General features: G+C 32.5%; 1 protein-coding gene across 4 annotated transcripts in view; it reads right to left on the reverse strand.

The window, feature by feature from the left end:
* The window catches only part of LOC145256510 (uncharacterized), a 223,732-nt gene extending 206,248 nt beyond the window's left edge, over positions 1-17,484 (reverse strand). For 2 of the 4 annotated variants that reach the window (XM_080115484.1, XM_080115482.1), the window contains exon 1: positions 17,349-17,484. The gene's annotated coding sequence lies outside the window, so the exon portion shown is untranslated. Of the gene's footprint in view, positions 1-17,180; positions 17,303-17,348 lie in introns of those variants that run through there. The other 2 variants (XM_080115485.1, XM_080115483.1) reach the window with 1 other exon arrangement.
* Between the last annotated feature and the right edge of the window lie 482 nt (positions 17,485-17,966).

The following is a 17,966-nucleotide window of genomic DNA, read 5'->3' on the forward strand; positions in this document are numbered from 1 at the left end:
AGGGCAGAGAATACTTTTACTACAATATACAGAAAACCGACTTTCACTGGCCTGTATGTTAGTTGGGATTTCTTTAAGACCTTAGTTCTCACAACCAACAAATTAGCAACTGAGCAAGATAGCAGATATTCTTATTAAAAATGGTTTCCCAGAGGGCAATACTGCAACATTTAACAGTGAGATTTTCTTTGGCTCCCCAAGTGTCCAGTCGACTTTAAACTCCCCTTTATTGGCTTGATCAGTAAAGGATTTTCTGAGAGTCAGGTCTGCCGTGTCCCACTGCTATTATGCGGTATAGTCGTTACCTTGTTGACATACTTTCTGAGCTCACCTTTAACTGAGCTAAACTTCAACTGCTCTGAATGTATATCAACAAGATAATGACTTACATCGATTCCAAGCAGTTGATGCTGCGGTATGTTGCATACACAATTGAAAATCTCAACTTGCCATGGGTCAGGGAGAAGTAAATGGTGTTTATGGTGATCCTAGCCATAACTAAAATTGTGGTGTGGATGATGCATTTGAAGGAATTGAATCTTTTTCTCACCAGGCTCTGGTTTTATTCTTTAAGCATCAGCTTTGCATGAAAATTAGATGTTAAAGATTACATTCCGTAGAATTAAAGAAAAAAAGTAGGTACCAATTGGAACCTTGTGTGTATGAAGTCTAGTACGAGTATTCGGTTCTTGGTCAAGCATAGGACATAGTTTTGAGTTGCTTTGGAGCCAATTCTTGCTTAATAGTCTCTTATCTAGTTGAGAGTGGGATCTGTCTCCTTTTCAATAATAAAGATTGTTTAAGACTCCCACTTATTTTTTTTTAACCCGACTAGCCTCCTTAAATTGCTCTTTAATCTTGGCAGGACACGATCCACTCCCTACTTTATTTGTTCTCACTCAAATCCCACTCATTTAAATACTTGATTGTTTTCAGTTCTAAACAGCCAGAAATTGAAAAGGTCTTACTAAACTGGTTAATTTTATTCTTTTTAGAGTATTTCTGTTATCTGACTCTTAATCATTTATGAAAATGTTATCTTTTGTAAACAAATATGCAAAGGTTTGACATCCATACAGTAAATGTGGCATTGTAATAACTGTTTAAGTGACAGAAAATAATGAAAGAAACAGTGTTGCTGTACAGCATTCTCTTTAGGTGGATTGAACTAGCTTCCACCGAAGGAGGAAGTGTAAAGAGAATATCAAATTCACAGGCGGTCCTCAATCACCTGTATAAAGTGTTTAGACGAATGGATCAAAATGTTTCTAGTTAAGATGATCAATGAACCACAGTTTCAAGGGGGTTCTACCCAATTTGGAAAATTTATTTTAATTGATAATTCAAAGTGTAACATCTGTTCTACATTATAATGCTTAACTGGAGCAATTTCTATTCCATTCTGTACACCTTTTTTAAGGAGCGGACATTAAACCAATCTCAGAACACTCATGGGGAAGTGTAACAAGAGATAATAATATAAATCTCACCTGTCTGTTTAAATGTATGTATGTTTGTATGTCTGCCTAAAACTTTCGACAGGGGCAACGGATTTGCACGAGATAGGTATCGTTTTGAAGCTCGACCCTTCGGACGACAAATTGGCTAAAAACATTAATTCCTTCATCCTCAACTGGGTACTTTTCTATAGGGAGGGGGGGTCGCTTTTTTTGCCGATATTTTCGAAAATTATTCCCTTTTTGATTGATTAGCCTTAATTTAAACTTTTGCCACTTCTGGTTTGGCAATGGGCACAACAGCAAAGACGTCACTTTTTTTTTTTTTTACCCACATTCTTTTCTTTCTTTGCAGTATGGGTTCAAGCTTGACTGCCTACTACAACTTTTTTTTTTTTTTTGCTCAACACACACCTCTAAACATCTGGGCAATGCCGGACACTCGGACTAGTTATATAAAATAAAAATATTCAAATTTTTTTAAAAATGCGAAGGTCTGCTGTAATATTAATTCCAGGGTTCTTTACATCTACGATAGGCAAATATTTAAACAAACTTTATTAGCAGTGCATATTCTTTTGGTATGTTTTAATTAATTAGGATACAATACCTTTAAATCTAAATTAATCTATTTCTTCACATTTTTTAAAGTTTAAAATAAATTCAAAATAGAATTTAACATCCTTAAAACTATACCAATAATTTGAGGGAAGGTGGAGGGCATTGTTTAATTTTTTTATCTCCTATTTTAATATTCTAAAATAAAATCTAACAAGAGAAAAAAAACATGCTAAAATAAGCGTGTGAAGGAGCAGTGATAAAGAATTAGAACAAAGATTCAGAAATAGTTACTTTTTTTACTTTTTTAAATTTAATGTTTAAAATGAAGTATTGATCAGATTTTCCCAAATCTCAGTACCCTGTATATCAAATTTCGAGTCTGTACACTTAAAATTGACAACAGAGTTATTGCAAAGGAAAATGTACACAGCCACGTTCACTTTTATAGATATATAGACGAGAGAGAGGACACTCATTTTCAAGTCCCACCATAAAGGGAGTAAATTTTTCCTGAAATTAAATCTCCACTACAGTTTACCCTCGAGAAAGAGCATAATGGCTCTTTACACTTTTTAGATGCCTTGGTGGAAAGGGCAGAGAATACTTTTACTACAATATACAGAAAACCGACTTCAAATGAGAATGATGGTCAAAGTTCTTGAAACAATGGCTCAATCTAAAGAGACTGGAATAATAAACATTACTCGAGAAATGGCCTCTTTGACAAAGAGGAAAAAATTGATACGGAAACTAAAATTGTCATACCAAAACTTTACTCATGAATAATGCACATGTAAAGAGACTAATTATTTTGCCAGTTCATTTATACAAGTGTTTATGAATACACAGTTAATTAAATGACAAAATAAAGCAACTAAAATGAAACATTTGGAAAAGAAGTAAAAATAAAGTTATTCTTTCTCAAACTGTTGATTGAGACATGAAAATTACTAAATTTAAAGTATGCTTAAATCAGTACACAATCAGTGCAAGACAAACAGAAACAAGTGATTTTATTTTCAGTTATTTACAAATCATAGCAAATTAAATGAGTTCAAATGGAGTTTTTTTAAGCCTAACTCAATTCCAAAACTAAATATATATCAAGTATTTTATGTCATTAAAATACATTCAATCAGCTTAGTATAATTCAGAGATAATTGTTAGGTGTGCATCTTGTTTTAATGAAATATTGAAATAAAAAATGCAAGTGTAACAAATTTAACTATACTGAAAAAAAAAAAAATTTAAACAAATTAAATGTTAGAATGTATTTCTAATTCTTTATAAATATTTTAATACTTTATTAAAAAAAAAAAAAAGAAAAAAGCAATACTTTGTAACCGTTGGAATTTAGAAGCATTTAAAGCATCGAATCGAAAGTCATTTAAACTGGTTTTAAAATTAAAGATATTAAAAAGCTTCAAGTTTTAGAAGCTCGTCACAAGTTTCAAAAACTATAATTTCCTTATTGAACAGAGTTGAATTATAAATACAATATTTTTATTTAATTTGTCAATGTCATTTGAAACGATTACAATTGTCTTTAAACCAATGAAAAAAAAAATCAGCTTAATTCCCAGGGATGCTTTATATTAAAAACCTTTCAGCATTAGTGCGTATTCTAGTTCTCAAGCGTTAAATTATGGATACAAATCGCCTGAAAATATTTTGGGTGCTTTGTTGTTACTAAGGAATCACAAATACTGACAATCCAATCTCCTTGTCCAATGGCTAAAATTTTATCACAAATTATGAGTGTGCTATTTATATAAAAATAAAGCTAATTTGTTCATGAAAATATGTTAAAAGTATAAAGTACAAGGTGGTGTGAAAATTTTGATATTTCTACAAAAAAGTAACAAAGACGGAGTTTATTCACTTTAAAACCAATAGGACTATATAAGAATATTGCAATAAAAAAAAAAAAAAAACGTAATCGATTCAGTTTATTCACATTTTGTCACATAAAGATTGTATTTTATGCTATGGTGTTGTGTCATGTCATATAAGCATTGTTACTTAGTGTAAAATCTTAGCAAAGTTTCATTCTTCCATTTCAGCATGCATACCTGTGATTCTAGATGAAGAAAGCTTTATTAACTGGTAATCATTCGTCTTCCATGTTCCGAATCATTACAATTTATGCATCTAGAATCTTATCCAAAAATGGACCAATTTCTGAAGCCACAGCGTATTGATGGTAACCCTTCAGCACCTGATTCCGCAGACCATTGGACACATTGGCTGTGTACATTCAAAAACTGTGGTTAATCGACCGTCCACCAACTAGCAAACTACTTTCTTACCAATTACATTGCCCATCCATTGCACAAATTAATAGCAAATTGTGACTCGTATGAATCAGCCATCGCTAAACTAGTCTTTTTTCGTAAAGCCCTCTAGCATTGTTCATTCTAGACATCTTTTGGCAACCTCTAGGCAGGAGTCTGGTAAAACGATTTTTTGCAGAAGCTAGATTCACATAGTGTGAATTGTCACTTTAAGGCAATAACAGCTGATGAACATTGTGACCAAGCCGTTTATGATGCCCTCATGACAGGCATTCACTCTCATACAATTCGACAACAATTCTTAGAAAGGACACTCAACTTGAAAGATGCTTCTGCTCATTCTCCAGAATGAGTCTAGAAACAAGCCGAATCTTATATCAACCTCACTATCAGTGACTTATGAGGTTTCTCATACTTCCGAAAATGTTTCGCCTGCAATGGGGGGGGGAAAATGCTTCAGCTCAAGCAGGGGGGAAAAAAAAAATGTTTCTTCGGCGGTAATCAACGACATCAACAAATTAAATACCTCATCCGTGATGCAGTCTGTAGAAACTGCAGCAAGAGGGGATATTTCCAACTAGTCTGCCGATCAAATCGCTCCCCTAAGAAAGTGACTTCTGTTTGTAAATCATCAATCGCATCCGTTGCATCACCGGATTGTCTGTCGAAAGCCATAATTAAACTTTCAGTGAATGAAATAATCCTGGCAGCTCTGGTGAGTACTGGTGGTTTAGGAAGCTATATATCATTGAACATCATTCATAAGTACAACTGGCTGACAAACTTTCAAACATTTCAGTCGTTCTCTTTGCTCAGATGTCTTACTTGGCCATCAAACTTCTCTAACTACACTCAAGGTAGAAATACCCTTTGGTGGTCACAAAGATCCCTTTGCCATAATAGTGTCCAGTCTTGTTTCTTCATTACTATTCGAACATTTATTGCCTGGTTGTAAGCCTATTGCTATAAAAGCCAAAAGACACTCACTGATCCATCAGCAGTTTATACAATCCAAAATTCATGACCTAAAAGACGGTGTTATCGACCCGTCTCACTCTCCCTGGAGAGTACAGGTTCAGGTAACCACTAACAATCGATACAAGAAGCGTTTTGTCATTGACTATAGTCAGACCATCAACTGGTTCACGTACCTTGATGCTTATCCTTTACCAAGAATTGCTATACTAATATATATAATAAAAAAAAAATAAATAAATAAATAATAAACATATAAATTAAAAAAATAAAAAATAAAAATCGCTTACTTTACTACCCTGGACTTGCACTGAGCCTAAATGCTGTCACTACCTTATCGGTTCCGCCTTTAAACTAATTACAGACCAACCCTCCATAGTTTTCATGTGTGGCCTGAAACACTCAAGCAAAATAAATGAGAAGGTAGAATGCTGGAGAATCAAACTATCAGTCCTTACATCTGATGTAATATACCGTCCAGGGAAAGATAAAGCAGCCGCAGACACACTTTCTCAAGCGGTTTGCTCCTCAACTAATTCAACCAATCTATGAGACTTACACATTTTATTGTGTCATCCTGGCATCACACGTAGGTCTCATTTTGTACGTCTGCATAACCCCTCCCCCATCAAGGATGTTCAATGAACAATTGAGAACTGTTCCGTCTGTGCAGAATTAAAACTGCGATTTTTTTCATCCCAATAATTTTAAGCTTGTCAAAAGCGACAACCATTTGAATGCTTAAGTGTTGACTTTAAAGGTTTCTGCCCATTTAATAGTCGAAACAAATATCTATTAACAATTAATAATGGAAACAAATATCTATTAACAATTATCAACGAATATTCACGCTTCCCCTTTGCTTTTCCTTGTCAAGATATGTTCTCACAATCATAAATTATTTCTGTCAACTATTTTCGCTGTTTGGCATGCCTTCGTTTATTCACTCTGACAGATGTCCATCATGCCTTTTAACAGAACAGATTTTTTTGCATAGAAAGGGAATAGCAACGAGCCTCACAACCACCTATAAACCTTCAAGAAAATGGTCAAAGAGAACGACTAAATGTCATGTTATGAAAAACGATATCGCTGGCATTGGCACAAAAACTGTTGATTTCTCATTGGGAATCATTTTTGCGCAATGCCTTGCATTCCATTCGTTCATTATTGTATTCTGCCACTAATGCTACACCTCATGAGCGAATATTCCAGTAGAATCGGAAATCAACATCTGGTACCTCTCTTTCCAGTGGCTTTTGAATCAAGGTTTGTTCCTGATAAAATGTAATATACAGTCATCTAAGTATGAACCCTTTGTCGACGAAGTTGAATTGCTAGAAGGCAACTTTTTTTTTTTAATTTTTTTTTTTTTTATTACATTTTCACCCCAAACAAGGCACATTGCCACTTTGGTGTAGGGGGCTACTATCAGGGGAAACAACTACTGGGGTACTATGTAGGGATTTGGGCAGCAAGATGTTGGTTCACGTTGCACTTGAACTTCTGCATGTCAGTACAGTTGGGGAAGCAGTGACCTGGAATGGAATTCCAAAGTCTAGCGGTTCTGGGGAAGAAACTACTGGAGTAGAAAGATCTTTTACATCTAGGGATTTATACAGTGTGGGGGTGGGATTTTGCAGCTTGTCGGGTCTGTCGAGGGTGTTCACATCGTGGGGGCACAAGTGCTTGCAGTTCATCAGAGCATTCACCATTAAAATACTTGTAGAACAGGCAGAGGGATGCAATGTTTCGTCGATGGGACAGAGGCTGAAGCTTAGATGCCAGTTTAGGGCCTATCAGATTTGCGACTCTTTTGAACCCTGTCAAGGAGCGAGAGACTAGTAGCAGATGCACCAGCCCAAATATGACAGCAATACTCCATACATGGACGAATGGTGGCCTTATAGAGGTACAGGATACTTTCGGGTGTTAGTAGTTTTCTAGCACGGTAGAGAGAGCCCACCTTCCTTGCAGCGGCCCTGGCAATGCCCTCGATGTAATTGTTCCAACTCATGTTTCCTGTGAACGTTAGGCCAAGGAGCTTGAAAGATGTACTCTCAGATAAAAAGTCGTTGGCCATTGCTATAGGTGGTAGAGAAGGTTTCTTGTAATTATTGAATGAAACCAGTTTAGTCTTGGCGGCATTGAACGTGACCATCCATTTTTGTCCCCATTCCACTACTGATTGGAGGCCATCCTCTAGTGTTTCTGCCATTACTTTAGATATATGTTCATTTGTTTTCCTGTCGTGCCTGCTATAGAGTGTGGTGTCATCAGCATATATACCCATCTCAGAGACAATTTTGTCGGGGAGGTCATTTATAAATATCAGGAACAATAGAGGTCCAAGGATAGAACCCTGGGGCACTCCCGCATTTATATCATATTGTTTAGATGTACGACTGTCGAGGACAACCTGGATTTTTCTCTTATCTAAGAAGGATTTAATTATGTTAAGTATTCTACCAGTGATACCGTATGATCTAATCTTCCTGAGGAGACCCTCATGCCATACCCTGTCAAAAGACTTAGATATATCTAGAGCTACCGATCTGCCCTCTCCCGCTTTGTCCAGTGAATGGTATATGCGTTCAGAGATTACAGTGAGGATGTTTGCTGTGGAACGGGCTTGTCTAAATCCATATTGTTGGTCGGTCAGAAGTTTAGCATCTGTAAGGTGCTGGACTTAGAGCATGGTTAATTAAATTCTAGAGCATGGTAAATTAAACTCTCAATAAGCCCATGTTAGACTTCCAACTGGAAGGGAGGAAACAGTGTCGTTGCGTCAACTTGTTCCAAAACCACAAAATGTAGCACCTAATACTAATGATTGTTGTCTCCAGTGAATGATATCTCATTTGGATCGAGTGTATCCAAAGAATGTTGTGAAACCTCACAGGCTGATACAACACTCGATAAGAACCTATCGGAGTTCATTCTTCGACAACAATGTGTCAATCCCTATCATCTAAGAAACAGATGCTTGCATTTGAACCTTTGTATATCATTTCATAATCCCTCTCTGAACTCTTTCCACTCAGAGTGCCATGTCATATAAGCATTGTTACTTAGTGTAAAATCTTAGCAAAGTTTCATTCTTCCATTTCAGCATGCATACCTGTGATTCTAGATGAAGAAAGCTTTATTAACTGATAATCATTCGTCTTCCATGTTCCGAATCATTACATGCCATAACCCATGTGATATCTTTCAAAGTTTTGCTTCTTTAGAGACTTTCTTTATTGTCACATTTTGGTAGAGATAAAATTTCCAAGCAATTCCTGTAGAACTGTATATACAACAAATTTGCAGTAAACATTTTATTTGGAAATCAATTCCATCTGTTGGCCTTTATAAACATTTACCATGTGCTCATAAAATGATACTTTGCTGATACAAATACTGTTCTTGCAATTACATTTAAAAAGTTGGGAGGGGTGATAAACATCTGGAATAATATCAAATTTTAATGACATTAGCAACATTTCAACAGAAAAGAAATATAAAATAGAATTTGTGTAAGAAATGTTTTAGAAAGTTTAACATGTCTATTTGGTAATGGCCAATTATTTTCAGGTTTGAAATTTATCAACATGTTTTTTGATTTGTTGCCCTTTCTAACATATCTTTATCAACTTCATTAATTGCCAGTCAGAGGTAGGACAACATGAATTTCTCTAGTGACCAATATTTAAACAATCTTTATTCTACATTATCTTCAGTAAATATTCGCAGAATTTCATAAATTTCAGAATATAAAATATACTTAAGATTTTTTGTACTGAATTGAAACAATTTTTTTAAATATTCTTTTAAATAACAAGGTAAAATTTTATCATTTGGACAATAATTATCATGTTAAGTGTTATTCTCAAGTTTTGGTTAATGTAGTCTTTGACTTTAAGGACGCATGGCACAACAGATAAAAATTAAGTTGTAATCAGTTCTAAGTGTGAATAATTATTCCTCTTCTGCTTGATTATCGCTGCCAGAATGAGAGCAAACTACCTCTATTGATTAAATAAAGAACTGTTTAAAATCCCATACAAATTCAATAATTGCACCTGGAGAAGGTTTATATGTAAAATGGGTTGAAAAGTTGTGAAAATAACATCCAAAATGAGAAAACTAGTCTGAATAATCCAAATTATTAATCCTCATCTCAAAAATTCTGAAAGAAATAAAATTTCTCACTAAAATTACAAGTTTCACTTGAATTCTCTTGAAATAAATTTAGAAATCACTGAATAAAACTTAGGACAAGATCCGTAATACATACATGTAAATTATATAAATAATAATTGATAAAACATTTTTAACAAGTATTTCGTTAAATTAACAATTATTTTACCTACAAATTATTACATCTTTGAGATTCATTATTTTTATGTATTCTCAGACTTTACTGATATGCGAAACTGCAACTTAATTTAGATTTTTTTCTGCTTATAATAAATTGACTTATTTCTATAATCTTTAAAAAAATGTTTCTCACTTCAGTGATTTGTGTATATACTTCTTAATATACATTTGCAATTTAAAGAAATAGCTGTAGGTTTTTCCTACTAAATTGGTATAGTCATATTAAGAACCTTGTTAAAAATGTTCTTAGCAAATGTTATTTAGTAGTAATTTAGGTCACCACATACCCAGTTATGATGACTTAGTTGCACAATTGACAGGCCTGTTAAAGGTAAGGTCTTTCGTTAAAGAAAGAAGCAGGAGAGGGCTACAATCGAGCAATGTTCAAAATATGACAAAAATGAATTCAGTTACACCCCCACTAACAGATAAAAAGACAAGGCCATATGTTGCCTAACCATTTTCCTTATGCAGTTCCAGAGTAGACTGGTCTCAAAAGATCAAATGAAACAAAATTGAGAATATATTAGGTGTTGATATGCACAATGTCGAAGAGACCAGGCCTGTGCTTAAAGAAGATCCTGCCCAAGACGTATCCACCTGTCCAACCAAATTCCAGTCTATAGCATCCATGCAAGAAAATGCAACAACCAGTATTACAAAGCTACTTCTGAAAAGGAAACTGCTTAGAAAAATTATTTGGGTGGAGAAGGAATCCACCCACAAATTAGTGACCCCAATCACACCCATTGGTTGGATGAAATGCAAACGAAGGCCGGTATTAAAACTGAAAATGGCCATAAAATCTGGCAGCAATTGGTGACTGTTTTTATAGAAGATCTATTCAAGGGGAGACAATTGGAGAAATAAACTCTATGACCTTTTTTTTCATCGTGAAAGCATAATTAGGTCAGAAGATATCTTGAAAACTTATCTGATTTACATTTATTGTAACTGAACATGAAATGGTGAAATTAGAATTCATGACAGACTGTGCTTGGAATAGGAAAAAAAGAAATGTTAATTATGTGAAATCTCAAATGTATTTTAATAAACAAAATACATCAAAAAATTTTTCAAATGATTTCAAAAAGATTTAAACTATTTTAAGTTTATCAAAATAAAGCATATTGAACCATAAGATCAGTTTTACGAAATGTTATTTATGATTATGAAATACGATAGAAATAGAAAGCAAACTTGTCTTAATTTTTTTTACGGTTACAATATTTTCCTTGCATTTATTTTTTATTTTGTCTTTAACGTGTTAAGAAATCTTCCATATAATTTTTTTTTTTTTAAGTACTGTTGAGATTTAAATTTAGTTATGAAGTTCAGTCATTAAATAAACCAAATTATAACTTATGTTTTTTTAAATCGCAATAAAATTATTGAATGTAAAAAGTTTCCAAATTTGCTAGGAATTTTAAAGTCAGCTTAATGACTTTCGACGAATGTTTTCATATTCATTTCGAAAAAAAAAAAAAAAAAAAAAAAAAATTTTTTTTTTTCAAATATCAAAATGATCAACTTGAAATTCATGCTGCAAATTTGATTTTCGTAATTATTTTTTTAATTGGGTATTTATTAAAGTTATTTTTTAGTACCATAGGTTATTGCATTGTTTTTTTTATAAATACTCTATAGTAAATATAAAAAAATGTAAGTCATGTAGAGACGAGAAACAAACACGGGTAGTTACCGAATCGTATTAATATAAAAATTTTATAAAAGCAAAGAACCACTGTTATTACTTGACTTCGCCATTTCACCTAAGTTTGGGTGTGAGGGGGAGGGGGGTTCTTAAGAAAAGCAACAGATGGAAGGAGGGGGTTGTTGCCTGAAAACTTGCAAGAAAACAATTCTCTCAAGACTATTTACTGAAAGTGGTGGGAGGAGGAGAAGTAAAACGGTAGTAGTGGTAGTCGTAAGCATGGTGCTACCACGGCCATTATTACTACTATGACTACTACTCCTGTTACTAAAAGTCTCGACTGTTGTGCTAATAGTAGTAATAACGGTGGTAGTAGCAAGCCAAAGCGCCATGCCTGCAGTAGTGAACCAACAAGGAAACGGTGTACAACTACAACCATTGCATTGACTGCATTATAACACTTCCCCTCTATCTCTTTCAGTTTAAATAAGATTATTATTAAACCACCCTCCCCCGGGGGGGGGGGAAGAGTATTTACTTACGTCCTCAAAAAAAAAAAAAAAAAAAAAATTTTACTGCAGGAGGGTAAAACCAACAACACTTGTTATGTTTAAAATTTCACAAGAAAAAATGTCAAGGGTCAAATTTGCTGTCTTGCCTTTCGTAAAAAAAAAAAAAAGAGGGGGGGCATGATGCTTTTAGTTTTTTGTTTTTTAGGGTTAACATGTTAAGAGGTACTACGATTTAATCCTAGTCTTAAATAACACCCTATTTAAAAGATCACGATCAAATTGTAGTACCTGTTCTGCCATAGGCCAGGAATATGAGATATCCTTATTTTTTCACTCCAATTCATTGGAATTAACTTTTAAGGAGGGGAGGGCCTGGCTATCGCCCACATTATAAAATAGACTGTGTCAAACTCTGCCCTTGTGGGGAGAGACAAATTTTATTTTTGATGACAGAAAATTAGAAAAATACTTTTTCTGACATTTTAGTTCTTTGTTACAACAGTGGCGCGGTTAAACATGTTTCTATTTCAGTTTAGAACAAACTAAATCATAATAACAATTTTCCTCTCAAGATAACTTTCATTTTACCCAGAAATTATTTTTTATCTGACAATTAAAATCCAGTTTCCAGCCATTATGTTATTGATAGATTCAAAAAGAAAAAAAAAAAAAGGCTGTCACAATTTCTACGTGGCTGGGCGAAAATTGTGAAGCCTTTAAACTGTTATTAGATTTTGTTTTAATGTTGCTCATCTTTGTTCAACAGCGCCAATCTTATTAACGAAACGCAAATTTGGAAGAAAAAATGAATTTTGTGAAAAGCGTTTAAAACTTCGGTTTCATTTTCTTTAAATGAACAGAAATTAAAATAATCGTCCATTTCTTTTTAGTAATCACCTTCCAATATTTATTTATTTATTTATTTATTTTTTGACAAAATTCATCTGCGTCAAATTAAGGTTTAAGAGAAAGTAAAAATCAAAAACACCAAAACTACTATTGTGGGTGGACATTTTCCATTTAAAGATTTTCATGGTTCAATTACGACTGAAACTTATACTTTCGTTTCTAGGTTCGAATCTCAGGAACTGGAGCTTTTACTATCCAGGATTTCATGCCATCTTCAGAAATATTTTTTTCTTCATTATCAGTTTTGTTCATAAAGGTTAAATAAACAATCTTATAGATTTATAAACAAAATAGAGACGTAGATTTATAATTGTGTATTTATGCAAGCATATCTTGCTACACAACTGCATGTTTTGACTAGTGACAAAATGGTTCAATTTCGTCAAGAATAAACACTCAATGTACTGTTTATTTTAACTGTCGGTTACGTGAGACTTGGCCATTTTGTCTAATCGCAAACATGCATTTACGTAGACATGTTTGTGTAAATAACATTGTAATATGACCATATTATTCTGTCAGACACCTAATATATGCATATTTTCCGTTTCACTATTAACTTTGTTGCAGTATCAAAATATACTTATGGTAAGTGAGCTACACAATGTGTTTCATTCCACTGAAGGAATTCGTGAGGCCAGAATTCCTTCGAGGGAATGAAACAAACACTATGTAAAGCTCACTTGCCATAAGTAATACACACAAATGAAGTTTTAAAAGGACTTGAATAATCATTTACCAAGAATTAGAACTAAAAGCATTTTTCTTTATAAAAGAACGTGATACTTATGGATTTACGTTACCGTGCTGAAATAACATTTAGAAAGCCATTCTTAAAATGGGGAGAGGGCGATGTTTTGTAACTTCTGTACTTTCATCTAACAATTTAATTAAAAAAAGACGTAGCATGGTAACATAAGTGAACCACCAAGAATCACCATTATCAATAAAAGCTGATTTAAAGAAAAAAGTAGTCAAATTCATTTAAATGGAAATTAAACACGCATTAAAAATAAAGCAACACGTGCCCAATTAATAATTGCCACCTGTTGTCAAAACAGGTTTTAATCTCCGGGTGTCAAAACTAAAAAAGACGTAAAGGTTAAAAATAATTTAAATAATCTTTGTGCGACGAGGACCGGAACAAATTTAATAAAATGTCCATATTTAAAAATAAAAAAATCTTTAAAAAAGAAGGCGTTGCAAACGAAAATGTATTGGTTCATTCGGAACTTTAAGATTTCGCATAAATTTTAACAAAAGGTTTCTTAATCCTATTAATAATAAAGTTTGGTTTAAACAAATATTTTTTAACAGTTAAGAATTAAGCACAGAAGTTATTCATTAAAGTCGGAGAAATGGCTGCGTGTTTCTCTAGAAAAATTTCGAGCAAAAACAAAAAAAAAATTTACGAAAAAAAAAACAATCAAAAACGTGGAGAAATGGAGACGATGATGGATTTTTAGAATTTAAATTTGTTTCAAACAATTTAAATCTATTTTAAATGTTAAATTTAAAATATGCATTGCGATTTTCATGTGAACCTTACGTTTTCGCTCCTATTTTTGCAGCAGGTTGCGACACGTAGAATCGCAGAAAAAAAAAAAAAATGGGGAAACATTTTTAAATTCGCATTTTAGGGAGAGAAAATTGCATTTTTAAAACAAATCTTTAAAAAAATTTGATTCTAAAAATTCAAAAATTTTACAATCAAGTAGAAACATGCGTTCAAAGACATTGGAACGTCTACAAAGGATTTTTGGTATTTTTTTACGACCTTCCCCCAGCGTAGTATAAACATCCCTCCCAACCTTCCCATGTTAAGAACGGCTTTAGAAATAAACACCCCTAACCTCGAAAGCCGTTCTTAACATATGGAGGTTGGGTGGTGTTTATACTACGCTGGGGGAAGGTCGTAAATAAAAAATGCCTGATTTTTTTTTTCATATAAAAAAAGTGTATCATTAACCAACGAACAATACACTTTAAAATCAAAAGTGGCACTTTTGTTACCGTGCTGTCTGTAATAACGTTTAGAAAGCTATTCTTAACATAAGGAGGAGGGTGTTTTCTAACTATTCTCTACTTTCACTTAATTTATTTTAATATAAAAGATCGTAAAACTTAAATTTAACTTAAATTCTATTTAACAAAAAAAAGATTTTAAACCGAAAGTATTTTTTTTTCCATTAAAAAAAAAAAATACAAATTGAAACCAAATGTTTAAATAAAAAAATAAAAATAAACGAAAGGACATGATAACTATTGATGACCAAAACAATTTCACAACTCTAAGGGAAAAACACATGGAGAGACGTAGGAGGAGGGGGGGGGGTAAATCGAAAGTACAATTTCTTTATTTTTAAAAAAGGAATTTAAAGTTACGATAATTAATTTAAGGGTGCTTATCATGCACTTATTGTACCGCACTATTTTTTTAAAATAATATTTTCATGTTAAATTCAAGTTTTTCGATATTTATTTTTTAGGTGAAAGTACACGTACAGAATAATTACGAAACACCCTCCCATGTTAAGAATGACTTTCTAAATAACGCTATTTCAGCAGGGTACAATGCGTGCAAAAGTACTAGGAAATGTTATCAAATATAGGTTTTTAATTTTTTTATTGAATTTTAAGGGTCAACTATTAAAATGGAAAACCAAAAACTAAGACAATTATAAAAAAAAAAATGATTTTAACGGACTAAAAAGTATAATTTTTAGGGTTTTATCTTAAATGTTTTAAGCTTATTTATTATTCGATACTATTCGATATAAAAAAATATTCAAATTCATACTAAAAACCTCCAATTTAGTTTTGTTTTTCACAAATTTTTTTTTGATAATATGTATGAATACAAAAACCCACATAAGTAATACTTTAAATTACTACACAAGCATTAGGTGGATTAAAAGACCAAAAGCTAACATTCCGTCTTAATTTCAAGACTTTCTCAAGATGCTTTAAATAAAATTCAAACATTAATATATGAATTTTGGATATCGGTACATCTATGTTACCGCGCTGAAATAAAAACATTTTGAAAGCCATTCTTAACATGGAGGTAGGATGTTTTATATCTTTTGTACTTTCACCTAACAATTTAATAAACAAAAAAAAAAAAAAATTCAGTATTTTTTTTTTACGACCTGCCCCAACAGCGTAGTATAAATACCCCCATATTAAGAACGACTTTCAGAATAAACACTCCGAGTTAACGGCGTCCGAGGTTAGGTGTTTATTCCGAAAGCCGCTCTTAATATGGAGGTTGGTGTGTTTATAATACACTGGGGCAGTGGGGCACGTCGTAAAACTTTAACCAAAAATCTTTAGAAATTGAATTTAAACTTGAAAATACTATTTAAGAAAATGGTGCCAATGCTGCACTTACTGATCAGCGCTTTTTTTTAAATCGTATTTCCAAGTTTAAAGTTTGTTTTTTTTATTATTCAATTGTAAGGTTAAAGTACAGAATAGGTACAAAACACCCTCCCCATGTTAAGAATGGCTTTTTAAATGTCATTATTTCAGCACGGATCAATAAGTGCATGAGTACAAAAAAAAAAAAAAATAGCGCTGTAATATAAATGCACCAAGTTTGTTTTTCCTTTTCCATCACGTTGAAACATTATTTCCATCAGATATTACCTCTTAAAAGGGGTGTGTATGAAATTCCAGCGAGATATTTCAATATTAATCCCACGAATTTTTGTGTTTATAAAGAAATTGCCAATGTAATTCATTATTTGTATTGGTAGAAAATGTGTGCAGGAATATTTTTTAATTAAATTTTGAAATTAATTTTAGCAACTATGGAGGACCAAAAGAACCAAAACAATTACACACCCCCTAAGGAAGAAAACAAATCCAATGTTTGTTTTTAAATTTTTTTCTTTCATTTTCATAAATTAAAAAAAAAATTTTTTTTTAGAGCTGTCAATTTAAGTATGTTAGATGAAAAATGAAATTAAAATGAAAAACAATTTCAAAAAACAAACAAAAAAATATTAAAACCGTTATGACTATTCACGGTATTATCTATATATGTAGATTTATTTTTCTGGACGGTTATTATGGCTGTCCATTCATAACTAAATTGAAATTACGCTTAAGTCATTATTGAAATTATTTATCAGAATTTCTCTTCAAAAAACAAAAATAAAATAAATACATAAAAAAATATGAGATAAAGAAATTTTGTCGAAAACAAAAACCAAAAATGTGCGTTTCTTGAAATTGGAATGAAACGAGTTTTTAAGAATCGGTAGACAATCTGTTCTGTTAAAAATCAAACAAGACACAAGCTAAACGCAATAGCCAGTTATAATCAAATATATAGCTAGCAGGTTGAATAATGAATGCTTCTGGGCTTAAATAACAATAATCTGAAATTAGGTTTCTGAAAGAGAGGGGAAAATGGGAAAATAAGTCATAACATGGTTATTTTTACCTTTGCGTCTGCGGCAAGCGCCATTAAAAACGTGAATCAACCACAATGCATTGCGACTAGTTAAAACAAAAATGTTTCTTTTTATTATCATTATTTTCTTCGCTTCTCTCTTTTAAGAAAATACCTTCATTATTTTAAACGTAAAAGACATTTTAAAGAAAGACTCACCATTTTAGCAGGATTTATCTTTTTTTTTTTAATTACGTCGGGTTTTATTATTTTTTTCGTATTTCTGGAAGCAAAGTAGACGTTCCGGAAGTTAAGCTATTGTGTAGTTGTAAGTGGAACGTAGACGAGGTGGGAGGAGAAGTGTGGGGAGCAGGAGGTGGCGAAGCGAATACATTGCATCAACGGAGTGAGTAAGTTTACTAAGGGGAAAAAGACAGAGTGGCGATTTAGTTTAAATATAGTAGGAGGCGAAAAACAACAAAAATAAGAGAGAGTAGGAGGAGGAAGAAATATTTTTAAAGCAGTCTGAATTTTTTTTTTTTTTAATTTAATAAGGAATTATTATTAATAATAATAAATAATAATTTCCCTAATCAAACATGTTTCGTTACCTAATTATAATTAAATAAAACGAATTATTTTTAAGAATTATTTTATAAAGATTTTGATATTTTTCCCCATATCTGTTGATTATTTTTTTGCGTGTTTACTTAATAAATAAATAAACAAATAAAAGCTCATCGAGAAAGTGTGGGTGTTTTTTTTTTAGTCCGATGGACATCTTTTAGGCGTATTAGTTTTAATTTAATTAGAATAACTCAATTTTACTCAGAACAG

Source organism: Euprymna scolopes, chromosome 32, assembly GCF_053919585.1.
Source record: "Euprymna scolopes isolate OS-2025 chromosome 32, ASM5391958v1, whole genome shotgun sequence".
In the NCBI taxonomy this organism is placed as follows: Eukaryota; Metazoa; Mollusca; class Cephalopoda; order Sepiida; family Sepiolidae; genus Euprymna; species Euprymna scolopes.